Source organism: Epinephelus lanceolatus, chromosome 1 (genome assembly GCF_041903045.1).
Source record: "Epinephelus lanceolatus isolate andai-2023 chromosome 1, ASM4190304v1, whole genome shotgun sequence".
Lineage (NCBI taxonomy): Eukaryota > Metazoa > Chordata > Actinopteri > Perciformes > Serranidae > Epinephelus > Epinephelus lanceolatus.
Window position 1 is genome coordinate 34,699,306 of NC_135734.1, and position 18,315 is coordinate 34,717,620.

An 18,315-nucleotide genomic window follows, 5' to 3' on the forward strand; every position below is an offset into this window, starting at 1 on the left:
ACTACACCCGTGACATTTCAGCTGTGACTATCAGTGTGGATCAAACTGCAGCAGAGACATTTTGTGTGTGTTGTTTTGACTCGAGGCGACCATGTTACCAAGCACAATGGTCTGTCACTGAGATGAAGAACGGAGGAGATGGTGAAGGAAAGGAGAAACAGAAAGGAGGAGAAACTACAGGAGGAAATTGAACAGGGAGGAGATGAAGGGAAAAGAGGATGAGTTGAAAGAGGAGGGCAGGAGAGAGTAAAACATGGGTGATGACAGAAATGGGATGGAGGTGTGCATATTGTAGGTGGGTCAGCTGCAGGGCTTAAGAGCAGGGAAAGGTGAATTTAGGAGAAAAGCCCCCCAAAATGGATTTTGTCTTGTCTCAGGGTGCTTTTAAAATGGGGCCACCCGTTCATTATTTAGCCAGGTAAGAGTTTGAACTTTAAAACTCTGATTCAGTCTTCCGCCTCTATGAATAATTAACTTCACATTTGGCCATGGACCGGAGGGTGCAGAGAACAAATGAACTGGATACAAAAGGTTAGGAAAACTGCTGAGTCACAGCGATGGTAAGAAACAGAGTTTTAGGAGAATTTTCATATTATTTTTATGAATTCACACCCATATGCGTATTTCATGCATAAAAAGTTACAAAACGATCCACTGTGGCTCACAAGACTCTCTGTACACTTAAAATAATGACACTAATTGGTTTCAATAGTTCTCAACTACTGGCTCAGTAGTTCATCCCGCTGTTATGGATCTGGTCTCACTCCGAAGTCGTTGAAATCCTGCACTTGGTCGGTGACTGGCATCAGACACTGATGAAAAAAGACATCCTTTTACGTTGGCATGATACGCAGCTGGTCACCGTTATTGTTCAATGATGCCCGGTGGTGTCAGGGAGAAATCTGGCAGGGCAACAACAAAAGTTAAGGTGGTGGAAGTCCAAGTAGGGCGGGTGGGAGGGATGGTGGATGGGTCTAACAACCACCGACCTTCACCCAGGAGGCCAGTGTTCGCTTCCCCCTAGACTGTAAAGCCAAACCCTGTTCTTATTCTTAATCACTGTTGAAGGAAAAAAAAACATCAATTTGTGGTGTTGTACGGATGTAGTGCATTTATTTTGAAAGAGACTGTATGCAAACTGTACATTTCCTGTGAAAATGTCACAGACCGTCAACAACCAACGCACCCAGGGTACCTTTCATGTTGTATCTCAACGTGAAAAATCCATGACCACACGTCAATATGTGACGAGGTCAGAGTGAGAATCTTTTGGGTGGATAGGTGCTGCACAGCGATTTAGCCAAAAATTGTGAGCTATCAGTATAAGCTTCCTTCTGCGCTATGATACAGATGATAGGTGTTGTTCGGTAGACAGTGGCTCAGGAGGTACAATGGGTTGTCCACTAACCAGAATGTCAAGGGTTTGATCCCTGGCTCCTCCAGTCGTGTGTTGAAGTATCCTTGGTATCCTTAATACTGAACCCCAAACCGCTCTGGATGGCTGTTCCATCAGTGTGTGAGTGTTTGTGAATGGTTACTGAGTAGCAGGTGGCACCTTGTAGGATCGCTTCAACCATCAGTGTGTGAATGTGTGTGTGAATGCATGTGTGAATGGGTGACTAGAAATGTGCTATACAAGTGCAGTCCATTTACCATTCCTGCATGAAACTGCTCACAACAAGGTCTGTGAATTATCTTGAATAACCAGGTCATGATTTCTGTAAAGAGACATTGCTGTTGAGTTTTTCAAATGTATTTTTGGCACTTTGAGCGCCACAAGCTGAGTGCCATCTGGTTCCATTATATAGGAAAGAAGGCAGACATCTCTACAGCTGATATCTCCAACACTCTGCAACTCAGATTGATAAACATCACTACAGGTCAGAGGGAAAATATGTATTTTTGATTTTTGGGTGAACTGTCCCTTTAAAACCCTGGATGTCTTGGCCTCTGCTCCCAGAGCTAATCTGTATGTGCTTGTGTATAATAAGCCCTGTGCTCTTACAGACACCCTTTCTTAAACATCTGGGATCTCCATGGAGTCTCTCCCTGCTCTCACTCCCTTCTTCCTCTTTCCCTCTCTGCTCCTCATCCCTCTCTCTGAGGAGACTCAGTGATGCAGAACCAACATTCCAGCATGCATGATGAGGAAGACTTTGGATTTTGTGGGCCACACAATCCCAGGGAATAGGATGCGGTTGTGATACAAGACAGAATTGGGGCCATGATTAGTGAGTCTTTCCCTTGAGGCCACATGAAGGGTGAGAGAGGAGAGGACAGGAGGAGACAGAGAAGCAGTCCAAAGAATGATGTTGTCTTAGCTCTACAGAGTACGCTTATATGTAACTAATCTGCAGTAGTAACTAAAAATGACTTTACATTTTATGATACTTTACTACTTCTACTTCACAACATTTCAGGGAGAAATATAATACTTTTCACTAAATTTATTTAAAGGTATACTATGTGGGATTGTCCTAAAATACAATGTTGAGACTCATCCAAAATAATTCCTCTCAATCATCATTTATGACCCGCTAGAGGTGCGCTGCAGTGTATTTATCTGCAGACTCTGCCCTCTCCCGGTATTTTCTTATTTTCTTGTTATTTTACTGTGGTTGAGACATTCCTGGGCACAGCCCACAGGTGAGATCGGGACTTCATGAAAAAGTAGGAACCAGGTCCAGGACCAGAAGAGCAAACTATGAAAGTTGAGTCCACAGCACCGAAACAACACAAATATTTTGAGGTGAAATCCCAGGAGGACAAAGCAGCGGCTGGCTTTCAATTTCACTTTTGCTGGTAATACTGATTACAAACATTCATTTATTAATATTCTGTAACCGCTTATCCTGTTAGGGGTCGTGGGGGGTTGGAGCCTATTCCAGCTGACACTGGGCGAGAGGCAGGGTACACCCTGGACAGGTCACCAGACTATCACAGGGCTGACACATAGAGGCAGACAACCATTCACACTCACATTCACACCTATGGACAATTTAGAGTCACCAGTTAACCTGCGTGTCTTTGGACTGTGGGAGGAAGCTGGAGCACCTGGAGAAAACCCACGCTGACACGGGGAGAACATGCAAACCCCGCACAGAAAGGTTCCCCCACCCCTTCGAACCAGGAACCCTCTTGCTGTGAGGCAACAGTACTAACCACTGATTACAAACAGTAGCCGACAAATCCTGCAGCTTCCTTTAAGAGTTATAGTTACTGTTCAAATTAAGATTTTACCCATAGAACATATGATCAGTTCATAAAATACAATCAAACGTTACAGATTAAACGACACATAGACATAGTTAAACTTAGGTCCACCTTGACCAACAACAACATTAAAGTACATTAATGATAATAATTATGATGATAATATATCAGGACACTGACAGTAGCCTAATTTGATATCCTATTTTATTGCTGATATTTCTGTACTTTTACTTTAGTTACTTTTACATGTACAGTAATGGAGTATTTTAATATTGTGGTGTTGCTACTGCAACCCTCCTTACTTGATTGTTGCTGTTCCCCAGTTCTCCCGAGCTGTGGGTAACAAGCGGGCTACATTTGTTTCTTCCTCTTCATTTAATTTTGACCAACACGGCAAGACAGTACAAATACATCCCACACTTTGGCGTACAGCAGCTTCTCCTCACTGTTAAACACGAGGCATCCACTCACTCTTGTGTATCACTCATACCTGTCCCTAGCCTACATAAATATAAATAATGTACCCATTATTTAATAACACAAGATAAGATAAGATAAGATAAGATACACCTTTATTGATCCCATAATTGAGAAATTCCAGTGTTACAGCAGTCAAGGGAATAGAGTCAGATTAAAACTAACTTAAGTATTGAAAATAACCCAAAAATATGATATGTGCAGTAATTATGGTTACACTGCTTTTACTTTAAGTCAATACTTCTTCTAGCAGGCACCTTGAAATGTGCCCATGATGCACAGGTCCCCCACCTGCTGTGACACAAATCAAACGCACCTTGTGATCTCAGAGCGAGGTATTTAACCTGACTCCGCCCACCGCAGCTGTTTTTCTCTGCAGTAACACACCTGAGGACACCTGCAGCTGATGGAGCTAACATGCTAACGTTATGATAACGTAGCTACAGGATTACATTGTGCAGGAATAACTGTGTCTGTGGACATGTGGCTGCTTGTTTGTGCATCAACTGTTGTCATTTTAAACCGGAAGTGGAATTTTCTTGGACCTCCATGTATCACCTGAATCACATCTCAAAGGTAAGGACCAGCTGCTTGTTGAGCTAATGCGCATGTCATGAGTTGTTGATGTGCTGCATGATATCACAGCTGCTGTGTGAGGCTGCTGAAGCTGATGTTTTGGCTGCTAAATTCTGCTCCTCTTTGTTTTGCTCTGCTTTTGTACATTGGCACGTGCAGATGCGTCAGTGTTTAATGTTTTGGTTCATGGCACAGTGAGTTATGATGCTGCTGGTTTTACACAGTGGTGAAATATGAATGCTCATGTCTGAGTGTTTTGTGGACTGCTCCTGATGTTTTTGGGGGGTTTTCTGCTGTCACATTGTAAACCAGGTGTCAGAGGGAAATATTGTTAATCTGCTTTAGGGAAGAAAAACATTAACTTCGTCTTGCACGTTATGCACATTATTTATTTGCATTCTTATTTTTCTGTGACACTGGCCACATGAGACACTCCATTTGATTTTGTCACAAACCATATCAGTAGTCTCAACTCAAAGGCTATAAGTTTGTGTGAATGCTTGATTTAGTGTGTTCATGAAGAGCTGAACTCAGTGAATGGTGGGAAATCTTCTTGGTGATCCATAAACTGGGAAAAAATGTCAGGTGGTTGTTAAAAGAAAAAATGTATTCTTGTTTTGTTTTCCATTTTTATACTCTTTCTGTCTTGTTTTGTTTATTTCTGTTCATTTTTATTGTGTATGCAGTAGCACCGCACAGCGGTAGTTGAATCTAAGTGCGCACTTGTGGAGTTGTGTATATGGACAGTTACTTCCACCTTGGCGTTAAAGTTAAAAATTGTGTGCTGCACAACTTTAGTGTCACACTTTGTTGCTGCACATCAGGTAGAGCTCTGGGTTTAGATTTATGTATCTACAGATAGTTTGTTTCTTGGAATGATTGCAAGTGTTTTGTTGGGTCACACAGGGGAGAGATGAGCCCTACATATCTATATGTGTATCTATATGCCTGTTATCACATTTCTAAGTTTCCAACTCCAGCCCCAAAAACCAGCTCAGTCACCAGAAGAAAATGTTAGCATTTCAATCTGTATACCTACAGATATGTTACAGTTGTAGGTTTCATACTTATCATATCAGCGTCTCTAAAGTGACATAGTTCTTATGACATGTGCAGTATGTTAGCTGACTTTGTCATCAGGTAGTGGAAGGGATGGTAGTTGGCGTGACACTTGGGCAAGATGGCTGCCAGGCTGCAGACCACTGATCGACACCAATAGACAACAAAACTGGTTGAAACAAGGTTCTCCACACATCATCCAACAGCATGTGGCCAAATGACGTGCCTCTTAGTTCAGGTACAGAGACTTTCCAAGGGGGGATGAAGGACTTGAACACACTGATGAATTTACAGCATTTAATAGTGCAAAGGCTGTAAACTGATCAGTGTGCCTCAGTTCTTCCTTCCCCCTGGGAAACAAAGCTTCTGTGCAGAGTTTGCACGTTCTCTTCGTGTCAGCGTGGGTTTTCTCCGGGTACTCCGGCTTCCTCCCACAGTCCAAAGACATGCAGGTTAATTGGCGACTCTAAATTGTCCGTAGGTGTGAATGTGAATGTGAATGGTTGTCTGTCTCTATGTGTCAGCCCTGTGATAGTCTGGTGACCTGTCGAGAGTGTACCCTGCCTCTCGACCAATGTCAGCTGGGATAGGCTGCAGCCCCCCTGCGATCCCTAACAGGATAAGCGGTTATGGAAAATGAATGAATGAGTGGCATTTCCAGCTGTGATTACGGCACAGTATTTTAAGCCAAAACATGATCTTTTCCTAACCATAACCAAGTGGCTTTTGTGCCTAAACATAACCACACATTATCCAAACATACATTTCCTACATATCTGTCACATAATAATGTATAAATGTAGAACTCCAACATTTATTTTGACGATCAGGTTGCTACAACCTGATAAAGAATCGATGGAGCAGATTTCTGTTGTTGATACACCCAAGGAGACTTTGCAGCAGCCTGGAAATACATTCACTTGAGGAGTCATATTCAGGCATCCCTCTCTCCCACACTATACATTCCTGTCCTTAAAAAAAAAAATTCTCTGGCATTGAGACGGACGTGGAGGAAAATACAGGGAGACAGCAGGGACAGACTGGTTAGTTGGGTTTGGAGCGACTGTTTCAAACGTCAGACAGATGAATTCATGAGCAAATGGTTGAGAAGAACAGACTCTGAAAACCTTGAGTTGTGTTAAAAACATATTTATAAAAAGATGTCCCAATAACAGACGTATACAAAATAGCTGTTGACGATGACTTATGTTGAGTAACAGGATGCAGCATTAAATAACTGTGTCTAGGGGTGTGAGTCAGAACGGGAGATTTGTGTTTAATCTGGATTAATGATGACGAAGAGCCCCGATTGGCCTGCAGTTTATGATTTAATGAAAGCAGGGAGGAGGCAGACCCCCAGGGGTGATGTGCGTGTGTGTTATCTGCGTGTGTGTGTGTGTGTGGAGGAATGACAGAAATACAGAGAGAGGGGAAGAAATTAATAGAGCAAGGGATGGAGGATGGAGGGAGGGTGTGTGTGTGTGATTGTGTGTGTAGCCTATCCATTGGTGCTTTAAAGAGTGTGGGTGCAAACAGCCACTTCACGAGAGGAACACCCTGCAGAGATAAGACCGGCTGAGTACAAGGCTCAATTATTTACTGTTTGAAGGGTTTAAGAGAATTGGAGGGGATTGAAGGGGCTTCATGAAAATTGATGCTTTTGTTGTTGAGCCATTAGCGGGGGGGTCACCTCTAATCAGAGAGCATGTTGATCATGTTGGTGGTGGTGGCCGAGTCTTCCCCTCTGACTGGGGCGGCTGCCACGACTGGCAGCAGGAAACCTGCTCCAGTTTAATGATGACGAACGATCTGACGCTGTTGAGGGGGGAAAAAAGCTCCACGCTGCGGCTCTGCAGGCGCTCGGATCTGAAGCTGCTGCGAGGAGATGATCTCCTAAATTATCACTGAGAAGCAGTGAATGCAAACAGCACTTAATGATATGTTGTGATGTTGTCAGTGTGGGAGGCGGCAGGCTTCGTGCTGCTTGTGTTGACAGAGATGGAATAAACAGGGACAAATTAGTCGCCGTCTTTTCCCACATTGTCATATGCAGCTGATGTGAAGTCAGATGGTAGCTGTGCTTTTTATCTTGCAGAGCTGCAACTAGTGATCATTAATTGATATGTTGATTATTTCCTTGAAATATCAAATCACAAATTTAATTTATTATCATAGAAGTCAAAGCAAATCCTCACATCTGAGAACCTATTAATAATATAAAATTCATACTTAAACATAACTGAAGAAACCCATTATTGTTGACTTTGTGTGTATCTAGAACAACTCGGACTTCCTTTTGGAATAAGTCGTTCTGAAATACACTTCCTTTAACAATGTTTATTGAGATGATTGACATAATTGAAGAAACTGAGCTAGTGTACACAGCATAATTGTAGGTCTGCAACCAACAATTATTTTTTCCATTCAAGCACACCTTCGTCTCGTTGAACCTTCAAACAGTGCTAGAGACCTAGCGCCAGGCAGGTAATGGCAAGCAGCTAAGAAAAGACAATGAGGATATTTACTTGAGGCTGGTCTTGACTCAGAATGATCAGATTAGATTGAGCTGTTCAGTGCCAATATTCAACATTTCATTCCTTTTTTCCCCACATAGACTTTGAGAGTTTGTATTGGGTTCGGCTGGATGTTAGGTGTGACAGTTACATTCACGGAAACAAGCTAACTGCACTAATGATGGATCAGAATTTTGCAACAAAGTCTTTTGCTGACAGTAGGTATCAAACAAAGTCAGAGACTGTACCATATCAAGTTTCTGTGAGCTGTAAATTCACCACTTTTAAGCAAAAGGCAGAAGGTAACGATATCTTGGAGCCTGACCAGGCAAAGCCTCTGCTCCTAAATGCCCTGTGGCACCAAATCGACTTCAGAGAACTGGCAGCAACAAAGGCCCCTTGCTGTGTCACATCACCATGTCACAGCCAAAAAGTTGCACAAGTACACCTCAAAGTCTTCGACTGGCAGCTAACCACCATTTAAGTTCTGCACTTGCATGAGAGGAAATAACTCTCCACACCAGCAGATGGCGGCAGTCTGCAAGTGTCATTCAAAAATGGAATCCGGAGAATCGTCTTGATGCTAGTCAGCCAGTCAGCACATTAACAACACAATTCAATGTGGAGTGAAGAAAGAATATTTACTGTGCGCCAGTGAACAATGACACAAACCATCACAGACTATTTCTGCTAATGAGCTCAGTGGCTAAAGAAAAAATAATCTGACCTTATGTAAAAGGTTTGCTTTGGTCTCACACCCCTTGACTTTAGCTCTTTGTTTACTTTCCTCACTTCAGATCCAATCACAGTAATGTCATTCATAGCCGGCCCTGCGGTTGCCGACACTGATTCAACATGTTGAAAAAGGCGACTAGCGCTGATGAGGGCCAACGGTGTGGGACACACTGCAGCAACAAGGACTGATCGATGACCCAGCATAAACCAACTGTCAACCATCAGCTTGGTGTGTCAGGGCCTTAAGCGAAGCTGCCTCTGGGTCCCCAGCTACCTGTACCGAAGAGCAGTGTGAAAGCAAGGAGCACTCACTCTGCAGCAAAATCTGTGGACTAAAATGTGTCCAGAAGTACACTACACACTGAAAAAAAACCTCAACTGCCCGACTTGAAGGAATCTCAGTCAACTGAGGGGTCCCTGACTGATGCTCCGAATCTCTGACTTTCAGGGGGCAGCCCTAAAATTTACTGATATCATCTTATATCGATCACAGGCCCCTGTATTGAAACAACTCTAAATCATTTTGTTGCAGACTTTGTCAAATCAGCAGATATCAGATTGTTGTCCAAAGAATTAATATCATATTGTGATGAAACTTGTGATTTACACCCGTAGTGATCAGTAGTAACAGCTGTATGAGCGCAGTGGCGGCGATGAGCAAACCAGTGGGACACACACACACACACACTGGGCCGGACTGTCTACCACAACAAGGAAGAAAGAAGCTTGGATCAAAACACACTCAGGGGGAGAGTTCATTCTCTGCTCAGGACGATAAATCAAATAATATTAATGGTGAAAAGTGCATGTCGTAATTTCCCACATGAGGTGCTTATTTTGTACCAACAGTTTAAAGTGCGATGATAAAATAAAATGAAACAGAGAAAAGCAGAAAATCCTCACACGTGACGAGCTGTAATCAGTTATTGTCATCATATCTTTATTGATCAAATAGTTGTCAAATTTTTTTTTACAGTTTATCCACTGAACAATTAATCAGCCATTTCTCTAGAATGAACCCAAACTGCAAACTGTCGCTGTGTCTCATTTCACCCCCCAAGAAGATTACGACACGGGCAGGACCCAGCAGGAGCCAGAGAGCCCTGAAACAACAGCACCGACAGCACTTCTGCCGGTCTGCGGCGGAGTCAGAGCGACGTCAGACTACATTTGTACAAATACACAGTGAATTCCTCAGATTCGCAAAAGACTGGCAGGCAGGAAGGAGATCAAAGCGTGGACACATTCCTGTGTATTGGGTTCACCTGTCAGAGCACCTAAAGACATCAATCATGGCTTCAGAGGAGGGTGGTCTGCGGGGAGCTTCATGTTGCAGTCTGACCAAAAAAAAAATTGGTGCTGTTTTGTGTCAGGTTGAAATATTCAGCACTGCTGGGATCCATCTTTAAACACGAGGTCTGTGCACAGAAAGTTTCCCACTCATGGAGAAAATTAGAGAACAGCACTGGTGCATTTTATCATATTGATTGAGGGTCAAAGGGTTCATTTTGCTCTCAGCGGCAGACCAGCAAGGCGTACTGTAGATCTACTGTACCACTGCTCGCAGTGCTGTGCGTGTAATGTGTTAATGTAAATGGTAAAAACGATGCTGGTCACATTATGATATCAGAATATCAACTAGGGTTGCACCATAATCCAGTATTATCATATATTGTCTCTCAGTATATGTCCCATACAAAGGTTTAGATCAGTGATCACATCATTGGTTTGTCTTGAGCCATGTTTTAAAGGATACTTTGCCGATTTCCAACCAGCTTTGTGTCATAACAATGTTGGTAGTATGTGCAAATTAACTGTTAGACTTCCCTCCGTCTTACCAGCACCCAGATTTCTCTGCTCATTTCTCAGCTCACATCTCCTTAATGACACGAAACACCTCATCCAATTGATTTTCACTGGCTCCTGGGCTGTTGCTCAAACTACAGATTGTACTTTGGGATTTTTATACACCCCCCCACCATGGACACAAAGAGTATAAAAGCATATTGACAGAGAGAGACCTGCCACTTGCAGACCACACTCAGATCAAAGTGTAAAACGAGGCAGCGCTGATCAAATATGAACCAAGATTCTGTTACTGCGTTGAATACCTCTGGCCTCAAAGGTCTTCAGAAACATATCTTACCATTTAACTGAAATACGATATTGTTTGTTGCCAGCTGGTTGCCATATTGTTTTCTGTGTCAACACAGACAGGCTTGCATTACGTCACCCACCAGCAGGAGCTTGTTGTTGTTGTTCCAGTGTGGCACAACGTATTCTGTAGGTTTTCTACCTCTGGAGCACAAGTACATGCTACAGCCCTCTGTCTCTGTTTTCTTTGGTCATGTAGCACCAGTTACTAGAGTGTTTTTGTCTTTCAGCTGCATAGACAGTCTGGTTTTATGAAAAGACCATCTTTCCACTAGTGAAATACTTTTTTTAAGTGTTAAAACTGGAGCTTGTGCATTCTTGACCTTTTGCTCAGCGCTGACCCTTTGTGATGGTCCGACAAGCTGTCAGAGTAAGCATGGAGCCCACACTGTAACAAACTGCACTCCCTGAAGAAATATTCATATTCATTCATCATATTTATGGAAAAATGAAACAGTGATTCCAGAGAGAAGCAGACAGAGGGGTCTACAGTCTGTGTTTGAAGGATATATCCAGGATGTCAAACTGACTCAGCAGCAACAACAGGTTAAAAAGACAAAGATAGTTAGAAGCTAAAGCCGAACTATAGGCTACAGATCACAGTGTAAAAGTGAACCACCACATCACTGCTGATCGCCACACAAGACAATGAATATAAAGGGAAACTTTGCTGATTTTCAACCAGCTGTGTGTCATCACAGTGTGTGCAGATGAACAGTGTTTGGATTCACCCCACTACTGCTGCCAGCACTCAGACCTCCGCCGCTGCACAGGCAGGGATCTCTGGGGGAAGTCAAACAACGTTCATTTGCACACAATATGATGACACACAGCTGGTTGAATATCAGCCAAGTTTCCCTGCTTCCCTTCACTGGTTCCTGTACAGCAGGGTCGGTCTTTGTTTCACTGTTATAATCATTAAAAAGCAAAAGAAAAATGAATTGAGTTACATTTATCTTGAACTATCATGACTGTATGACTACTGGGCTAGACCTAACGATTATTTTCACTATCGACTGATCATTTTATCTTTAAAAAAAACAAGTCAAAAAAAAGGAGAAAAACACCTGGTTTAATTTCCTGTGGCCAAAGGCGATGTATTTATATTGCACTTTATATTCAACCAACAGTCTAAAACCCAAAGATGTTCCGTTGCTGGGGCACGTCATGTATTAATGAACCACTAATTGTTTGATATATTTGCTTGAGAAATTACTAAAGTTATAAGTCAGTCATCGACTAATTGGCCTTCATTGCGGGATGTAATGCAGAACACAGGAACACAGTTCAATGGTTTAAACATCATTTTATCGTTTTCTTTTATTTTGCATTTTTGCATAAAATTCCCATTTGGTGATCACAGGAGAACAGTCTCATTAGTACGTGATATTTATTTCAGTCTTCCCAGCTCTATCTTCAACATGTTTCACCTCTATAAAGTAAACCTACCATAACACAGTGTAAATGTTCACACTAATTATGTGGTACCTCCTGCCTGAAATCAGCATCGACACCAGTCTGTGTGCAGCTCAGTTATATACGTGTCATTAACACCTCCACAGGTTTATGTTGTGTGCTTAGTGAGAGAACATTCAAATTAACATCTGTACGAACAAGCTGCTGTTTCCTGTGCATTTTATGCTATATCTCAAATATGTCCTTGTTCATCTACAAATTCACACACAATTGTTAGTCTTATGGATGATATTACACCCCCATGTTTTACATTCTTGCACAAGAATTTCACGTTGTGTAAACACTGAACATTTTAACTGCTCATTGTAAAAAATGAAATACGAGCATACGCTCACGCGATGAACCTTTGAAGCCTCATTAATGCATTTCTGGTGTAAAGCTGCGCTCCTTTCACCTCATTACAAGCCTGGGTTAATAATGTTTAATGCAACATCGTTTCATGCCTGTGAAGTTCCACTTTGCATGCATTAGCAGAACAAGAGAGTGTGAGACTTATCCTGTACGATAAGCATTGCACCGCAAAGCGTCCAGATGTTAAATCCCAAATAATTCGCCCTAGATTTAACTCTTGTGTTTATCTCTCTGCCAAATCTGCCTCCGCTTTGTGGCTTTAAGATGTAGTCTCTCATTTCCAAAAAGTGAGGGCGTTTATGTGCTACTACAAATGACCTCTGGTTTTGCTAGCTTTAGCATGTGTGTGTTTAAGTGTGTGTATGTGAAGAGCTCTCATGTTTCTTATGGGAACTCCTTCGCAGAGAGCCGCACTGAGTGACGATTCTGGACTTTTAGTTGCTGACGATTATAAAAAGTGAAACGTGAGCGCATTCCTGAGGGCCAAGGTAGAGCCGTGTGGCTACACAGCTGAGGGCTCATTGAAAGATGAGCGCTTAGCAGGAAGTCAGCCCACAGTGGGGTCACAGAAACATACTGTACATGCACACACATTAATGCACACACTGCATTCCCTTTTCACCTCCCTCCACTGATGATGAGCCCTTCTTTATACATGATCATCACGCACATCCTCATTATCATACTCAGGCAATAAGTCACAGTTGACTGCTGAATCGTTACATGACCGGATCCTTGGGTTCAGTCCTCGTCTGAATCTGCGCTCTGCAGACTCTCTGACTTGTAAAGTTGTACAACTGTGCTGCACTCAGGCATTGCATGCCCCAGATTTGGGGTGGGAGTGTTGTGAGGCTGTGAGAGAGCGACAGCTGACTAGCCAGGACCAGAGAGGAGGAGGGAGGAGGGAGGAGGAGGAGGAGGGAGGAGGAGGCTGTGGTCAGACAGCAGTCAGCGTCCACTGCTGGGATCCCGGGGGAAACTGAACCAGAAGAGAAGGGACTACAGTTGCAGCTGTTGTTACACGCACACACACACACACACACACACACACACACAGATTATTCTTAGCCCATCTCTAAATGAACTTGGGGTCTTTTTTTAATCTTGAATGCTCACTGACCTGTTCGTGGAGCGTTATGTAAAGTTAAAATGTGTTCCTGTGAGATGGTGTTAAAGCGGAGAGAGTATCGATCCAAACACATTTAGCACCGGATAAATTGTATTTCACAGTGGGGTAAATGTTCGACTTCACTTTAGAGTATCACAGAGGAGGCAAGTTTTGGCTTTTCATCTTCAGCTTTTCATCTCCAGCTAATGATTAGCCTTTTAACAATATCGATTTAATATGCATATTGTTGTTTTTGAGTCATGGTTGACAACAAATTATCAAATTTGGGAAGTTGGAACTGATTAAAACTGATAGATATTATGATTGTCAGCATTGAATTGCTGTAGAATAGACTAATTAATCCTGTGATGATGAATTTCAGTAAGTTAAGAATAGTGATGTCACAGTGACACCAGTTTCTGCAAACCCTGCAAACTAGAACAGGGAGGCCTTGGTGTTTGGTGTTTTAAGCCTCTTTATTTCAAAATTCATTCATTTCAAATTCATTTGTTTATGTATCCCTTTACCTCAAGTGCCTCAAATGACTCCACACAGAAAGAAAAGCCTACTTATGTCTTACTACCAATCATATGATAAAATCATGTAATGTATACAACAGCAGAAACTAGTCTTGGGCTGCAACTAATGATTGTTTTCACTATTGAATAATAAAATGCCTGCCACAATTGACCTTTCACTAGGTCCCGCCCCTTTGTGATGGTCCCACAAGCGGTCAGAGTAAGCATGGAGCACACACTGTAACTAACTGCACACCCTGAAGACATAATATCATATTTTTGGAAAAATTAAACAGTGACTCCAGAGAGAAGCAGACAGAGGGGTCTACAGTCTGTGTTTGAAGGATATATCCACGATGTCAAACTGACTCAGCAGCAACAACAGGTTAAAAAGACAAAGATAGTTAGAAGCTAAAGCCGAACTATAGGCTACAGATCACAGTGTAAAAGTGAACCACCACATCACTGCTGATCGACACAGAAGACAATGAATATAAAGGGAAACTTTGCTGATATTGAACCAGCTGTGTGGCATCACAGTGTGTGCAGATGAACAGTGTTTGGCTTCACCCCCATTACGCTGCCAGCACTCAGACCTCCAGGGAAAGTCGAACGTTCATCTGCGCACGCTGCGATGACACACAGCTGGTTGAATATCAGCAAAGTTTCCCTGCTTCCCTTCACTGGTTCCTGTACAGCAGGGTCGGTCTTTGTTTCACTGTTGTAATCATTAAAAAGCAAAAGCAGCATGTGTATACATTCAGTAGGCTATATCTTCAGTAGCTAGCTAGCTAACCCTACACTTTTCAGGGTCTGATTTTGGTTTTGGAACAGGGAAGAAACGTATATCTTTTTCCAACCTCTCCAGGTAACGAGTGTCATTAATACACGACGTGCCCCAGGCACAACATTTAGCTCCAAATCCACAAAACCAGCCTGAAAATGAAGGAAATCTGAAACGACTGCATTAGAGTCAATGGAGCACAGCTGTGTTGTTGCTGTTGGACTCTGGTCTGAGGCGGCCTGATGCTACGTTATGATTGGTCAGTCTGCGTCCAGGGGCGGGGTATAGCGAAGGGTCAATTCCCTACAGTCCAAGATGATGTCTTCAGTCAATCAAAACCCAGAGATATGCAGTTTACAATAATATAAAACAGATAAAACCAGAATATCCACACAATGGAGATGCTGTAATTGATGTATAACTGGGTTTTTTTTTTGCCAGATAAAAATGACTTTGACTGACTAGACTAAAAACAAAAGATTAAATCAATGTATAGATTAATTGTTTCAGCTCTGAAAGAACCACAGTGTATCATGTCGGAGTTATTTCTACACTGCAGAGCAGATATGTTTGACAGCAGCCCAGGACCTCTTCAGTAGGTATTACTTGCCTTTCCTTGGACGAAGTGCCCGGGGACAGAAAGATGAACTGACTGATGTGGTTTGATGTGTATCTCATAAAAAGCATCTCAGGGATTGAGTGTCACGAAGAGTCTGTGATGAACTGCAGGGCTGCAGAGTTCATGTTGCTCTTTGTTTATTTATTGAAGAGGCTGATGGAGTTGTTGTACAGATTTAGAATCAATTTAGTGCACAGTTGATGCACAGGCAGTGAGTGACTTGCTGGCATCAGCCTCACTGAACCTGTTAGTCATGCAGCAGCACTTTACCGTGGTGAGGATACAGAGCGGGGCAGAAACAAATCAGGCTGAGAGCTTCGGCTGAGAGCAAAAGCTGACTGCTGCTAGAGTCTTATATTTGACTTCATTTCTTGTTTTTCCTTTTAGTGTTTTTTTATTTCATTTTGTATTCTAAGTTACAACTGTGTATGAATGTGGTGCTGTTTTAAATGTGGTGATAATGTGTTGGAATTTCAAAATATTTCAACAGCCTTTCAAATGTCATCTGCTGAAGAAGATTGCGTGATACAATCCAGACAAACAACATAGAGGGTAACTTTAGTATTTCTCATCCTGGACCCGAGTTTTCCATGTTTTTATGTCTAAGTGACTAATGGGAAGAACGATTTTTTAAATTGGTCCAGTATTGAGTGAGAGCGCTGCAGCTGGTAACCACTCAGGGCATGTTCCTCCTGTCAATGTGCATCCACTAATAGTGCTTGTTGTTGCCACTGTCAGGCTCAGATTGTTATTCTAAGTGTCTGATAACATTATAGAAAGGATCCCTACACAGAAAGACCTTTTTGTTAAAGAGTAAGATCCTTTTTGTTTAACCAGAAATAGCCCCGAAGTCAATGTCACCACACCCACCAGATAACCGGATGGATTCAGGGTTTATTTCATGCAAACCAGAGGTAATAGTGATCGTTGGAACAGTAAAAAGATGAACCAAGATGTTTTTTGAGTTTTAATTTGTTTCTGTTAACGTTGAGGGTGCTTTCAGACCTAGAGTTGTCTTGCTTTGGTCTGAATCAGGGACTCATTTTGTCACAAAGTTGTATAATAGCCTAGAGTTGGTTCGTGTTCTCACGGCAGCATTTATAAGCGGACCAGATAAAATACCTCGTGTGAGAAAGCTGCTCTTGATTGGTCAGAATTTCCATGCAGGAAAAATCCAGGAAGTAAACAAAACGCTGAAGAAGAGTACACTTGCAAGATAAATGTGACACTTTCTAATGTCACAATGGAGGGACAACTACGCAGGTTGATTTTAGCGCTGCTCATCGTGGACTATATTGCTGTCATTGGCTACGGTTACATGATGGCTTCTCATTCGGAATGAAATAAATCTGAATGAAATCATTTGGAATTAAAGTCTTTCCAGGTAGTTTACATGGGAAATATTCATTCCGAATGAGGGTTTACATGGGAGATCAGTTCAATCGCCTTTATTCAGGTCTGTGCAAGGTTTGGGGCAGGGAAGGTTTCTGATTGGATAGGGGGCGGGGCGGATGTTACGTGTTTACGTTTACCGGAAGAAAACACTGTAGTCCTCGCTCCGGATAACAAGATGCTTGACGACGACGTTCTTAGTGCCTTTTTCGGGCTTGTTTCGCTTATATTCTTGAAGCAGCAGTACGACAACAACCTTGTTCTGCTAATGCTTCATCTGTTGAGGAGGAGAAGGGAGGTAGAAGGTCGAAGAAGGGAGATAGAAGACCGTGCTGTGGCGAATGGAAACCGGTGAGTGCAACAAGTCCGACTGCTCTAACTCAGCCTGTTGCTATGCAGCCCGTTGCTATGTGCGCTATATACGTCATCGCGCCAGAAGGGCAAGGAAACGAGCATGCGCAGAAAGACCGGAATGAACTTAAAGAGGAATGAGTGTATACATGCACACAAAATTCTTTCATTCGGAATAACGAACGGAATAAACCACCCCCTTTAATCAGATTTAATTTTCAATCGGAATGACTGTTTACATGACCACTTTTAATCGGAATGGCCTTTCATTCCGATTAAAAGTGGAATTAAACTGTGCATGTAAACGTACTGAGTGTTCATTTTAGTCAAACCATACAGTTTGAAAATGAAGCGCGGTTCCAACTAGAAAACAATGTTTTGATGCATTGGATGTGCTGAATGCGCATATTAAGGCAGTACAGGAGGAGGCGCACATTAATAATCCTCCAGGACTGTAACATGCTCATGTTTAACCCAAACAATGTGTCATGTGACTGCAGTTGGTTCGGATCAAGGTCGGGACATGTTCTCACCACAAACGAACCACACCAGAATTCCTCTGTAACTGGACTGAGACCACCTCTTCAAGAAGGTGTGCACCCGAATGTGATTGCTGTGTTCACACCTGCCCAACTGAACTGCACTTAGGGGGCAAACAAACTTGAGATGGAATGAACCGAACCAAACAGAGCAGGTGTGAAAGCACCCTTAATGAAGTGTATGCTATGATGAGAGTCTGGAGAGTTTGGCGATACTGTTTTAGGGCTGTTTCAGGTTAAACAAAAAGGATCTTACTCTAACATAAAGGTCAACCTCTGAAAGGATCTTTTACATAATGTTGTCAGACACCTATAATAACAATCTGAGCCTAACAGTAGCAAACATTTAGTGGACGTTAATTGACCCAAGCATAATTGCCCCAAGTCGTTACATTGCTGCCTGTTTCACTTATGCTGGCTGCAGCTCTGTTGTTCAGTACTGGTAAATAT